Consider the following 13708-nt stretch of genomic DNA (forward strand, 5'->3'; position numbering starts at 1 on the left):
CACTGTGTGGCTCTGTGTCGGCAAGATAAGCCGCCTATTGAAGAGACACAAGATCAAATCTATCTTCAGGCCTCCAACGAAAATCAGTCAGTTACTGAGACCAGTTAAAGACGCAGTAGGTCTCAGAACACCTGAAGTCTACGAAATACCTTGTGAGTGTGGCCAGAAGTACATCGGACAAACAGTGCGCACTGTGGAACAACGCAGGAAAGAACATGAGAGGTATTATCGCCTACGCTATCCAGAGAAATCTGCGTTAGCTGAGCATGCGTTAGAAAACGGTCACCACATAAAATTTGACGATACCTCTGTTATGACTCGCACTAACGGCTTCTGGGACAGTTTAATAAAGGAAGCTATTGAAATAAAAATCACCGCAAACACCCTGAATAGAGACGGTGGCTTGCAGCTCAGCGCTGCGTGGGACCCAGCGATCGCGCGGTTGAAGAGGGCACATGGAATGCCGACTCAAAACATGCCCATATATGGCAATGTCACGGGCAGCTAGCGTATATAAGTGCGCATAAGTGCGCACCAACAGCCCACTGGCAGTCATAACACTTGACAATGGCCAAGGAGTGCTTGGCCGAAAGCTCGTGTAGTTTTAAGTAATTGACGCGGTTGGAAACCCGAAAACATTTTAATTAGTAATCCAATGTTCTTTTCACCGATGAGTTCCGGTTTACTCTGGAGAGTAAGTCTCGACGGATTCGCATGTTGAGGGAACGTGGAACACGATTTCGGGACCCAAACATTGTGGAAAGAGACAGAGATCGATGAGAATTCTTAATGGTGTGTGCAGGGATTAGATTTAGCAGTCGAAAACCTCTTCATGATGCTGAATTGGTGAATCGGCAAGGTATAACTGCTGTCACGTATCGTGACGAGATCTTGGAACCTCATTTGCAGTAGTTGCGAGGTGCTGTGGGACCAGACTTCCTACTGATGGACCATAATGCTCGACTTCATACAGCACGAGTCGTTGATGTTTACTTGGTGTGGGGTGCTCTCTCTACCGCTTTGAATCCCATAGAGCATGTCTGGGAAGCACTAAGGAGGTGGCTTACATCACGTCAGCTCCCACCAACCTCTCTCCAAGACTGCGAGTAGCTGTGCAGAAAGAGTGGGCGTTATTGCCTCAACATGATATCATTCACACAGCAAGCCCCGTCGTTGCAAACCCTGCACTGCTGCCAGAGGTGGTCACACCCCATACTGACCGCATTAACTAGTTGTCAGAATGTGTGTGTGTGTGCACATCCGTCAAGTTGGAGGAAAACGAACATTTTTGTCTACCGTTATGCATGTTGCAGTTGTTTAAGTTCCGAGTTCTTTACATTGTTTCTACTTCATTATCACCTGTTCATACTGTTTTGCAGGAAAATAAACACACCCTTGTAAAATTTCTATTTATTGCTGTAACTTTGTACACCATTGAAGTAGGGCATTTGAAAAAGTTAACTATATATGACGGTAGTATCTGTTCCCCAAAGAACAGTTACCGTCGATGACCATGCAGCTTTGCTCGAAATGAAATGATAATTAAATAGACACCCTAGCTGCAAACATCTATTAGGCGCACTACGAATGTAGTGTTGTGGACATGTTGGGAATGTGGATCTCACGGGGAGCGTGCAAGGGATAAGTCCCTGCAGACGCACTATCCTCTGTGCCCGCGGTGGCTCAGATGGATAGAGCGTCTGCCATGTAAGCAGGAGATCCCGAGTTCGAGTCCCGGTCGGGGCACACATTTTCAACATGTCCCCAATGAAGTGTATCAACGCCTGCTTGCAGCTAGGGTGTCTATTTAATTATCATTTATTTGAAAAAGTCCCGAGCAGGAGAGTGTAAAATGAAAACCGCTGAAGGGACCGACATGTCATTGCGTACTGAAAGAGTGGTAGCCGCCACAATGAGCGCTGAGACTGCAAACTCGCCGCTAGATGGACACGGGCGCGCGCGCACGCGCACACACGTGACGACAAAGTAAGCGTGCGCACTCGTCGACTCAACAGTGCTGAAAAACACACACATGGAGGCTTCAAAAGAAGAGCAAAGGGGTGTAGTGCGTTTCCTTACAGCGGAGAGAGTCCAGGGAAGGAAATGCATAGAAGAATGGCACAAGTGCACGAGGAGCACTGCATATATGTAGGGGGTGAGTTTCTTTGGGTATTCTAGCGTCTCTGTTCGTAGTTCTACGACACAGATGTGTCAGAACAGATGGTCTGTTTTTATCCAAAGGTACCGAACAGCAGGGGGCCATGATATGTTCCTGTTTTGTAGTCGTAATGTACTCCCTGATACAGACCGCAGTTGTCATCTGTGCGTGTCATTCGACTTCGTTCTTGTGGCAGTGTTTGGTAATAAGACGTAGGTCTAACTGGAGTAACAGAAGTGCTGCATATCGTTTGAAAATACTGAAGTCCATTGCTATATGTATTCTTATTGCAAACAAGAAAATATTATTGTAGTTATTGTTATGACGACTTACATTCTCCATAGATGAGTAGCATTTTTAGACTGTGTACACGGCACGCATACAAAGATTCGCCTAGAGAAGGTTAACTGAATGTCCAGAATTCATTTTGCTTGTATTTCCCCTTGTTTGCGATCAACTCGTGCAAGTGAATAAGTTACGTTACTCCGGGTACTTTCACTGTGTGCAAGTACGCAACAGTCAAAGACAGTTCAGGGTGGCATGTTGCAAGTTCCCATCGCTTCTAAACTGATACTATTATTACTCAGCTTAGCCACGAATCCGTAGAGGGTGGTATATATGACGTACAGTGTAACTGGTCACCATTTGCACCCGGAATTTGCGAGTGTTAAGTCGCACCTTCCTTGATCCGCCTTGGTGGGTCGTGTCGTCGGATTTCCTCCTACCTGTGAGCGGTGCAGCTCTCGTAAATGTCGTCCCGTGCAGATTCTTCACTGGCGCATTGGATGTCTTTGTCGGTGGAAGCTAATTATCTGAAATTTCTGTCGGTCAACTTTGGGGTATCTATTTAATCAAAATTAACATTCAGAATGCGTTATATACGTATTCAATATACGGTTGTATGATCATATTAGTCCTTCATACTCCCAGCTAGGTTGGATACGCCCACATAAGGCACGCGATCTCCACATGTGCTTACTTCATCGATTTCTTAGCCACTGGTGCCCCCAATACTTATCTTCTCACATTAAATACCTATCATCATTCCACAACCGCAATACCAGATCGGATACGTCTAGCATCTTGGCTGTACCTTTACATAACACAAAATCTTTCTCCGTGTCATTCTCCATCTCAGCCATAAGACTATGGAACGCGCTCCCCTGTGATCTGCGTCTTATCCAGAACCACTCAACATTCAAGAGGGAACTCAAGACTTACGTATTAGGGACGGTATAGCCACCATTGTTGTGCCCCTCTCATCTCTTTCTTTCTCCTCTCCATCATAGCTTCGAATTTTACCACTCTATTTGTCTTCCTCTAACCTATCTACCTCTTCTATATCTCTTTCACCCCATTCTATCGTCTTACGACTCTGCTTGATGAGAATAACTCACAAGCTGCAAGAATATAACGAGAAAATTCCCAACTAGCAATAGGACTGACATTCATAAAAGAAAAATATGTTCACTTTCATATACATAGTCACTACTACTATTGTTATTATTATTCTTGATTGTTATAATTATTTTTTGATTGTTATAATTATCATTGTACTACGTTTATAATCTCTATTTTTTTCTTTATCATAAATACTGTATAACATGTTATATGTCCTTAATGTTCTGTAGAAACTGAAATTTGTTGTTAGGTGTAAGAGAGGGCCTGAAGGACCTAATCTTGCCAGGTAAAATAAATGCATAAATAAATAAATAAATATCAGTTCTATTCCTATTAGATCAATAATGAAACACTCATGTCACAAACTACTCGTAACCGAGAGCATGGCTACCATCGAACAAGACAGGAAGAGCTCTTAACACCGACTGCCGACTTTGGCGCGCAGTCCGTATCTCTTACTAGTTTCGTCAAGTTTGTGGATTTCCGATCAAGTTCGTACTTGCTAAATATGCATTTGTTAATGAACGGGTGTGAATTTTAACGAGGCAAAATTATGATAGTTTTAAACATCCAGAGTCCCCTCCAGGTATTCATGTTGTCATAAATGACTTTAATTATTAAATATAAATAAACAAAATTGGTGACTTTGGCGCCAAGATGGCGGTACTTCCCGTCATGTATATTTCCCAGGCTGACGCTTGTTGCTACGGTCCAGCGCCGAGCCCCACCCCGCTACGCGCGACGTACGGTCGCTTCGTCGCCTAGCCAGCCAGCGTGGGAAATGCTCTCCGACTCATGGCCGGCTACGGACTACGGCACTTCCTAACTATCGTGAATACGTCAATAAGAGACAATAATTTATTAAAACTGGTAAAAAATGTCTTCCTCACGTAAGAGGCACCTTACGATGTTCTAAATATCGTCACGTTTATGTGACAGTACGCCGTGACAAGTTTTAGAAAAGGTCTAGAGGAAAGGAAGTGGATTACCGAATAAGAAATGTTTGAGGCGATGCTGTTCGTAGCATCGTAACGAATTAAATGATGATAAAGGCAACAACACTGGGCAATTTCCCCGTGGTAGCTAAACCCAATTTGCTCGATGCATTTCTTGTATTTTGCTTGTGGAGAATTGGTTGTTCGGAGTGGTCAAGATAGGTTGGACACCGTGTGCACTGTAGGGTGGAAGAACGTGCCAGGCTGCTAGGAAAGCCGTTTCCACGTTTGAACCGCTGTACGCCTACGGCTACGTAAACACTCTACGCACAGCACCTGTTGGGGCTCTCCTTTCGCCACACTGCCTGTATGTAGCCGGGCTGCAGGACCACGCCTCGCGGTGCAGCGGCCAGGCCGCCGAGCCACCGGGTCGCCGCCGTCCCGTCCTCAGACGGCGCTAAACGCGGCCAGGCGGCGCGCTAACGAGCCACGCGTCGCCTAATGAGGACACGGCGCTGGCGACACGGGCCGGCCGCAATTGGCGGAGCGCCCGACCCACGAGTATCGACTGGCCGCGCCGGTCGACCGCCTGATCGCGCGTAATCGCCGGCTCTGTCTCCGTGCGATGCGTCCTGCGGGGAAAGCCGGCCACGAAAACTAAATCCTGCCGCCGCTGCTGCCGACAGTGTGCGCGTTTCGCACGCCACTGCTTCCGCAAGCCGCTTGCCAGCGGAGCTCGACCTCGAGCCGCCCTAAAACTTCCTACCTCATGCCGAGGGGGGAGAGAGAGCAGTGCTACTCGCATCCGACGGATCAGTCTAGTGCTCCAACTCCCCACTCCAAAGGGTGTGTAACAGGCCTGTCGATAAAATATCGATATATTGATAATGCAATATTTCTTCACAAAATATCGATATGTATCGGCGGGATTCTTTCCACGACATGGATATATCGATATCAAAAAGGCAATATCGAGTGCCGATAGTCTTATTTTATATTATATTTTTTCATTATATTCGGTAAATATCTGAAATTGTATTAGAAAATAATTATTCTTTCACCGTATGAAGCAATCTTACTACTACTTCAGCTTTCATCAGGTCCAGTCATGCTCTTTGACTGTGTGAAGCAAATATGTGTGGCACAAAAGGGTGGTCTGATTGCTTTGGGCGGTGGGTGGGGGGGGGGGGCGGGGGATGGAATAACTCGATTTCAGATGAGAAGAAATAGCACATCAGTTGCGTTAATAAATAATTTTAACGAAACTTGCTGTGTTGGCAGATGAGCCAACACCGTGTTGCTAGAGGAGGCCGAAATGCACGCGTTTAATTACACGCAGACTCGCGTGAGGTCTGGAACAGTTAAGGGAATTAATAGTAGCAAATAAAGTACGTAGTTGATGTAATACTTAACTTTAATCCATAATTGGTAAACATCGCTCTTGACGGTACATGTTTTATAATTTCAATATTAACTGGTAATGGCGCCTAGCTAGGTCGTAGCAAATGACGTAGCTGAAGGCTATGCTAACTATCGTCTCGGCAAATGAGAGCGTATTTGTCAGTGTAGCATCGCTAGCAAAGTCGGCTGTACAACTGGAGCGAGTGCTAGGAAGTCTCTCTAGACCTGCCGTGTGGTGGCGCTCGGTATGCAATCACTGACAGTGGCGACACGCGGGTCCGACGTATACTAATGGACCGCGGCCGATTTAAAGGCTACCACCTAGCAAGTGTGGTGTCTGGCGGTGACACCACAAAACTAGTGAGCCGTTTCTTGACATTGGCGTTCCTCAATAGCAGTTACAGCAAATGACGAACAAAAATCTAAATGACAAGATTTGTCTTTGCGGTGGGTGGAAACGTGTGAGGGAGGATGATACAAACAGAAACTGCAACGTTTAGCTTCACCATCCAATTTGAGCACTACAACTGCTAGGTCGCTGGCATTGGCAGAGAGAAAAAAAAAAAAAAAACCAGGGAAGTCGATATGAAGTGTTCTGGACAAATCTGGTATGCGACGAAACCGAACGACGGATCCATCGGGCACTTCTTATTGTGCCATTTACACACTGTTACCATTGTTAGCAAAGTGGTTATCGCCAAGCGAACACGTGCATCGTTCTACTTCCGATTCTTGCTCTAAGGGGGATAGGCAGGCTTCTTGCTTGTTGATGTACCGAATATCTAATAATAAATCAGTAGATAAATAGACAGCTCTCTTCTTTTAGGCTGTTACGTCGGTCTTTTATCTGTCAATATAAGGACACTTTTTTCGGTATAGCGAGAGCTGATAATTATAGTTTTCTTAAATATCAGTTTACCGAATTCGCGATATTTTTAAAAGTATCGTGCGTAAGCGGCTCACGTGGTCATCAACCGCTGGCCATTCAAGTTGCAACATCCTAAAGACGGCAAGCAACAACCTTCAAATTTGTTAGAAGTATACCGCATGAATGGACTTGCACATGATTAGAATTACCGTACATCATAAGGTAGGTAGGAGTGATGTGATCTTCAGATTTTTTTAAAGAATAGGGTGCAGCACCTCCCCGCCTACACCGGCATGATGGCCAACACAATAGGTTTACTCCCTCTCTGCATAGCGGTTAGTTTCCACTAAGTGAATTCTTCACAGGATGTGTTAACCATTAATATACACTCATCTGGAGATAGATTGGGTCGAACGTTGAACGAAGGGTAGTGGTTTGAGGGGTAGATGGGGAGGGGGGGGGGGGGAAGTGTGAAGGCAAGATCCACAGGGGGGAAAAAAACCTCTGAGACAATCGTGTCGGGTAGTAAGAGCAGTAGCGGTTTTCTTGTTGTCTGCGACAGATCGTGCAAGGGTTAGGTAAGTTAGTTGTGGGTACCATGCAGGCGGTTACGTTTGAAATTGTGAGGCGTTGTTACTCGGCGTCTGCAGCTGGGTACCTGCGTTCGCCTCTCGACCAGGATCAGCATCAGCTGTAACAGGTGGATCATCGTCGGTTAGTGTCTGATAGGTCATATACCGAATTTACGCAGTAAGCGGTTTGTTAGTGTGTTATTGCGCGAGTTCATCTGGTTCCCTGCTGTTGCCTGTTGGCCGGCTGTGATAGCAGCTGGGTTATCCAATAAGTATCACTGACACGCGGCAGCTAGCCCATGTTGTCCCTTAAGAGTGTGTGCCAGCTCGTCACAGGTGGTTGGGTTCTGGCTAGCAGTGTCTTTGGTCGCTTTTGTTTCCACTTATGGTTGTAGAAGTCCGGAAAATATAGGACATATCAAAAATGAGTTTACAACTTAAACTGATATTTATTTATTTATTTATTCATTTAATATATAAACATCGTTTTGGCGTCCTCTGACAGCAATATACGCATAGTTTCTTCAGCACAGAACAGATTAAAAGTGACTTCCATTGGTTTGCACATCCCTTCTAACATCGACTGTAGATTTCTTGCCAAACTCTCTGCAGGATATCAGGTATGGCTTGTTTTAGCTCCTAGCTCTGATAGAGAAGCTAGTAATCGTGGAACAAACAAGACACTCTTGAAGATAAGCCCAAGAAAAAGGCAAGGGGTATCAGGACTAATGAATGTGGGCGCCATGCAATTAGCGCCCTTCACCCCTTTTAGTTAGGTGTAAATCCCAAACATCTTACCAAACAATCAAAACTTTATCTATTTTTCTTCACGCTGGCAGCAAGACCGAGTCTGCAAGTCGTGTGAATAAGCTTGAACGAATTTTCAGAGTTGTAAACAGCTTATCGATACACGTTATGTTTCATTCGCCTTAAGACGGGTATCCTACATAACATCCTCAATCCCATGCAGTTTGGGTTGCCTACGTGACGGCGCATCTCTGCTGCAGCTCCGCTGCCGGCAGTCTTACCGCATTTACGCTGTAGCCCCACTGCTGGCACTGCGCTGCTAGCACAGCCGCCTCGCTTCTCCCTGGGAACCTTCACCCTGCGGCTTTTAACGTCGCTACTTGACTGGATTTCTTGGAGTGTTCGAAGCGAAGACCGTTACATATATCCTCTCATAAATCGTCTCATCACAATAACAGCTATTCGTTCACGCCGAAAATGTGGTTATCGGCAACAGGAAAGAAGAGAAGCTATGAATGCATCCTTTGAATACAGGCCACCCACACTGTAGATGCTTTCACCAATTCTAACAAACGATCAAAAATTATCTAGAGCACTTTTTCAGATAGTTTCCTTTTGAGCAGCATTTCGTAAGCATACTCACTCTGAGTTAATATTTCGTCAGTTTATCCACACCTACGTCATATACCACATTTCTCACTTGTACATTTCGATGCTGATGCTGTAACGAAAAGAGGAAAACGATAACTTAGGTGAAACAGAGGAAAGAATTGCCAAAAATTATTACACCTAACTTCATCCGTTATGAAAGTTATGATCTGTATGGACCTGCTCCCAGATAGTTTTGAGTCCAGAAACGGCTGAAATAACCGTCACTTGTGGTTCTCCCAACATTATGGTGGTTGTATTGGTAGGATACCGGGAAAATGCTCCCAGTCTACAACGCAGATTGCTTATAAAACAGTCACGCGACTCTTCTTAGAATATAGCTGATGTGTGTGCGGTCCATATCAAATAAGACTATCAGTAGATTTTAAGAGTGTACAAAGAAGGGCAGCACCAATGGTTGTGTGCTCGTTTCCTCATGAGAGTGCTTTGGAAAAGCAGGAAAACGTCAGTTGGAAGGTGCTTGAACTTAGACGCCAACTATAGAAGAGAAATTAAAACTCTTCAGGCACCAGTATTAACTGAGGAATTTAGGAACATACTACAGCTCCCTGTGTATCGATCTCACAGAGATCATACAAATAAGATTCATCTGATTACAGCTTGCGCAGTGGTATTTAAGAAGTCATTTTTGCCACACTCCGGACTTTAATACATGTTATGACGGGAAGTAACCTGCCATGAACTTCACAGATGTTTGCACAGAATAGATGTAGATGGAAGTGTAGAACTAGATGTACGCTGAAAGACTAACCGCACAGCGAGGAAGAGTCAAATGGCTCTGAGCACTATGGGACTCAACTGCTGAGGTCATTAGTCCCCTAGAACTTAGAACTAGTTAAACCTAACTAACCTAAGGACATGACAAACATCCATGCCCGAGGCAGGATTCGAACCTGCGACCGTAGCGGTCTTGCGGTTCCAGACTGCAGCGCCTTTAACCGCACGGCCACTTCGGCCGGCCGAGGAAGAGTCAAACACAGCACTACTGAAGTGACACTGAAGCAGCCAATAACGGCTCAAGTTAGCGGCGTTGCTCGCAGCTAGAAACACAAACCAGCTTTGATATCACCTGGTGAGGATCGTAGCGAGCAACGGCTAGAACAACAATGGGGCAGGTTAAGTGGACCGGTAAGAGGCGGGCTCGATTCATAATCACTGTGCTATTTCAGTGAGCGGTTGAGCAATGAGCAGCAAGGTCGCAACATCAATGCACCCAGAAGATTGGTGACATACTTACTGGGCAAGTTTCACATCGTCCACCCCACACATTCTGTATACAAGAAAATATTACGCATTGGGTTCCACATTTACGAAAGATATTTGATTGGTGGTTTGCTTACGTGAAGAGGAGATAGGTCAACTTGGACGTGTAGGAATTCGATAATGGTAGGATCATGGTCTATAGAGGCTTCTGTTTATGATACCACCATATTTCTGCTCCCATGGGATCCCATCCACAAGTCAACATGAATTTACAAAGCTCCGCTCGTTCCCAGATATGTCAGTGGCTCCAAGGTTTGTTGATAGAACCCAGAAAGTTTTTCTCCACGTTCATCAGGAACAAGGACATCGTCAGGAGCGCCGCGGGAAAGTGTGACAAGACAAGACCTCTGTTATTTCCTGCTAGACAAGGTGGGCAGGAGTCCGCGACTGTTTTCTGTTGAGGAGGTGATGTACGGGTAGGTGTCGTCATTGAGAAACTGCAGGATAATACAAGATGACTTAAACAGAACTTCAAACACCAAGTGTGTGGGGTCCATATCAAATACATAATGGTCTGGGATATGATCATGATGTTTGAAGTGATCGCTGTATCAAGCAGAAGTCTATACATACCAGTCTTTGAATTCTGGTCCCTATTTTGATTGGAACCGAGGTTGCAGTCTTCTTATGCCATGAAGATGGCATAGTATAGCGCCGAAACTGGCAGCCCAATAAAATAACAGTTTGGAAATTACACAGGTGAAAGGTGTTTGATTTGACATTCTGAGCTCATTTCTAGTACCCACACGGACAGATGCTATGTGAGAGAAGCTGCATAAACATTCAGTCATATCCGAATAGGATTTCAACGCGGTGCAGAGATTGGCTACTTAATCTAAATGTTCAGAAAAGTAAAATGTTGCACTTCACAAAACGAAAAAACGTAGCATTCTGTGACTGTAATACCAGAGACACTGTTGGATCGGCTAACCCATACAAATACCTGAGTGTAACACTTTGTAGGGATATGAATCTGAAACACTTTGTAGGGATCGCTAATGGAATGATCATATTGAGAGGCACCCACATGCCTTGCTGATACTGTGGCATCAAGCAGTCAGGCCTGCAAGATGAGTGGTCTGCCAAGCGAGTGGATTCATTCTTATTTATCGAGTAACATGAGCTCCAGTACTCACAATTAAGTTACAAATTATTCTCCTGTTTGAATATTACGCAACGGAAACGGATAACGCACATCTGACTATTAGTAAATTACACAACTCTGACTGTTCACTACGCACTGGCAATGCCACATTTTCTTTCTTATTCAACGGCTTTGATCAACACGTGGCCATCGCACTGATTATGAATGGCGCACACGTTATAAATTCTGGATATCATGACAACATACTATTCGAAGGAAAAGGCCACCAATCTTTTTCTTTTCATATCTTTTTTATTACGATAAATTCTATAACCTAAACACACCATTACATTTTCTACAACAATTGCACATGAGAAACTCCGCCCAGTGGACAAGGCTTTACATTGGTGATATCTTATGGTCTCGTAATTATCTAACACTACAGTGCACTTTCTGGATAGGATGCTGGATCTTTTGCTATATCTCACACTTCCACTCTCACACCCAACATCACGAAAATTTCCTCCTGACCGAGTGGTACAAAAGGAACATGCATAACCCACTACCTCTGAACCTATCTTGCTACTCTCCCATGCAAACCACCATACTTAAATTACATGACATACACCACACTGCAACATGGAATACAACAAAAGGAATAGTCACAACGTTATAATCACATCACTTTCAGCTTTCCCACTTCAATTAGTATTCATCCCAGTTTCACACAACACTGCCCCACTTCGTAACTTTTCTTTCCTACTACGAACTCTGGAGGATATATGCACGTCTTCCTGTGCAATGCAAGCCGAGTGGCGTTGCTGGATAGACGGCTGACACTCGAGTGAAGCAATGTGAGTACTGTAGTTTGAATCAAGCGTCACACGGAAACATAACACGCAAAGTAATATTAAGAACATATTCGTCACACACGCGAGTCCTCAACTGATACCATGGACAAGTACTTCTCTTTATCCTTTGTCTCACACACAGATTGAGACTCACACAGTACTCACAACGTGGAAGTACTCGTCTCTAATTTCAAGTCCTGCACACGCCATTTCTTAAATATTTCCAACTTATAGTACACACGCCAGTAATTCAGCTTAACTTTAGCACTCGGAAATATTTCCAACTTATTGCTACACGTGGTTTCATTGTACCGTTGGTCACTTCCGATGATTACGACGATCCCCTTAATATTACCTGCCTGACATTTAATTCTCCCCACAAAAGTTCCTGAAAAAGAGAAATTATTATTCCAAACTACTCTTAAGTATTCTACATGCATACCATTCTATCCACTCTTTTGTCTTTACGGAGCACACCTAGGACAGGTCTTACCAACACAAGATCCAGCGGCAGAGTGCTGAAAACATGGCCGTTCTTCAGGTCAGCTCGCACCTCCGTCGAGGTGGGGGCGCACCATGTTATCGTATTGGTCAGCCACATTTCAGGCGCTCAAAGCTCAGGTAAATTTCATCTCTTTGGTTCCACCAAAGATGACCAAAGGACCGTCTCAAAGATGATCATATATTGCACATTCACTATCTGTGGTTAGCAGACGACCATACATTCTTTCATTTCACGGATCCCACCAAATTGGATGTGGGGATTTATTTTGTGGGAGTGCACATGTGATCAATTAAATAAATAAACTGTCATTCTTTCCTACACTGATATCCGGTTTTGATGTATTAAGTGAAATTGAGTTATTATTACAAAAAATATATTGTTCTGACAAGAATAGCGAAGAATGTTGTACCTATTTTCAATGTCGGGCGGTACTGTACCCTTTCAATATAGGTTCGGTCGTGGGTAAAGCAGATCGTAGACTTCGGTTTATAGGTAGAACACTGAGCGAGAGAGATGTCTACAAAAGAGATTGCTTACAGATCACTCGTGCGACCGGTTCTAGAATATTGCTCAATTGTGTGGGACGAGTACCAGATAGGACTATCAGGAGATATCGAACGTATACAGAGAAGGGCAGCACGAATGGTCAAAGGTTTGTTTAATCCGTGGGAGAGTGTCACAGAGATAGTGAATTGGTTGACTCTCGAAGCCAGAAGTAAACTATCTCGAGAAAGTCTGTTAACAAAGTTTCAAGAAAAAGTTTTAAATGATTACTCTAGGAATATACTATGACCCCCTACGTATCGCGACACAGGGATCGCGCGGATAACATTAGAATAATTGCTGCACGCACAGAGGTTCCCCGTGCTCCATACGTGGATGGAAGGGAAGGAACCCTAATAACTAGTACAGCGGGACCTACCCTCTGCAATGCAGCTCACGGTGGTTTTGCAGAGTATACATGTAGACGCAGACAGTGCGACGATGTCTCGAGCACCAAGAAGTGTCAACGACCTGACCGTTGGTGGGGCTTCCTTGACACGGGAACGGACATTGGCGAGCCGACAGTTGTGTGCTCAAAACAAAGGAAATGTAACGTGAATTCAAAAAAGAAAAAAAGTGCCCTCTAAGAAATAACTTGAAGGAAAATTTGTTGCAGATTACCGCGAACAGCGGCTCCGTGGACGTATCCTTGTGAAGACACTCGGATGAGGACAGATGATTCTAGATTTCGTTCTTCATCGTCAACCGGTC

The sequence above is a fragment of the Schistocerca nitens genome, chromosome 1 (assembly GCF_023898315.1).
Source record: "Schistocerca nitens isolate TAMUIC-IGC-003100 chromosome 1, iqSchNite1.1, whole genome shotgun sequence".
In the NCBI taxonomy this organism is placed as follows: Eukaryota; Metazoa; Arthropoda; class Insecta; order Orthoptera; family Acrididae; genus Schistocerca; species Schistocerca nitens.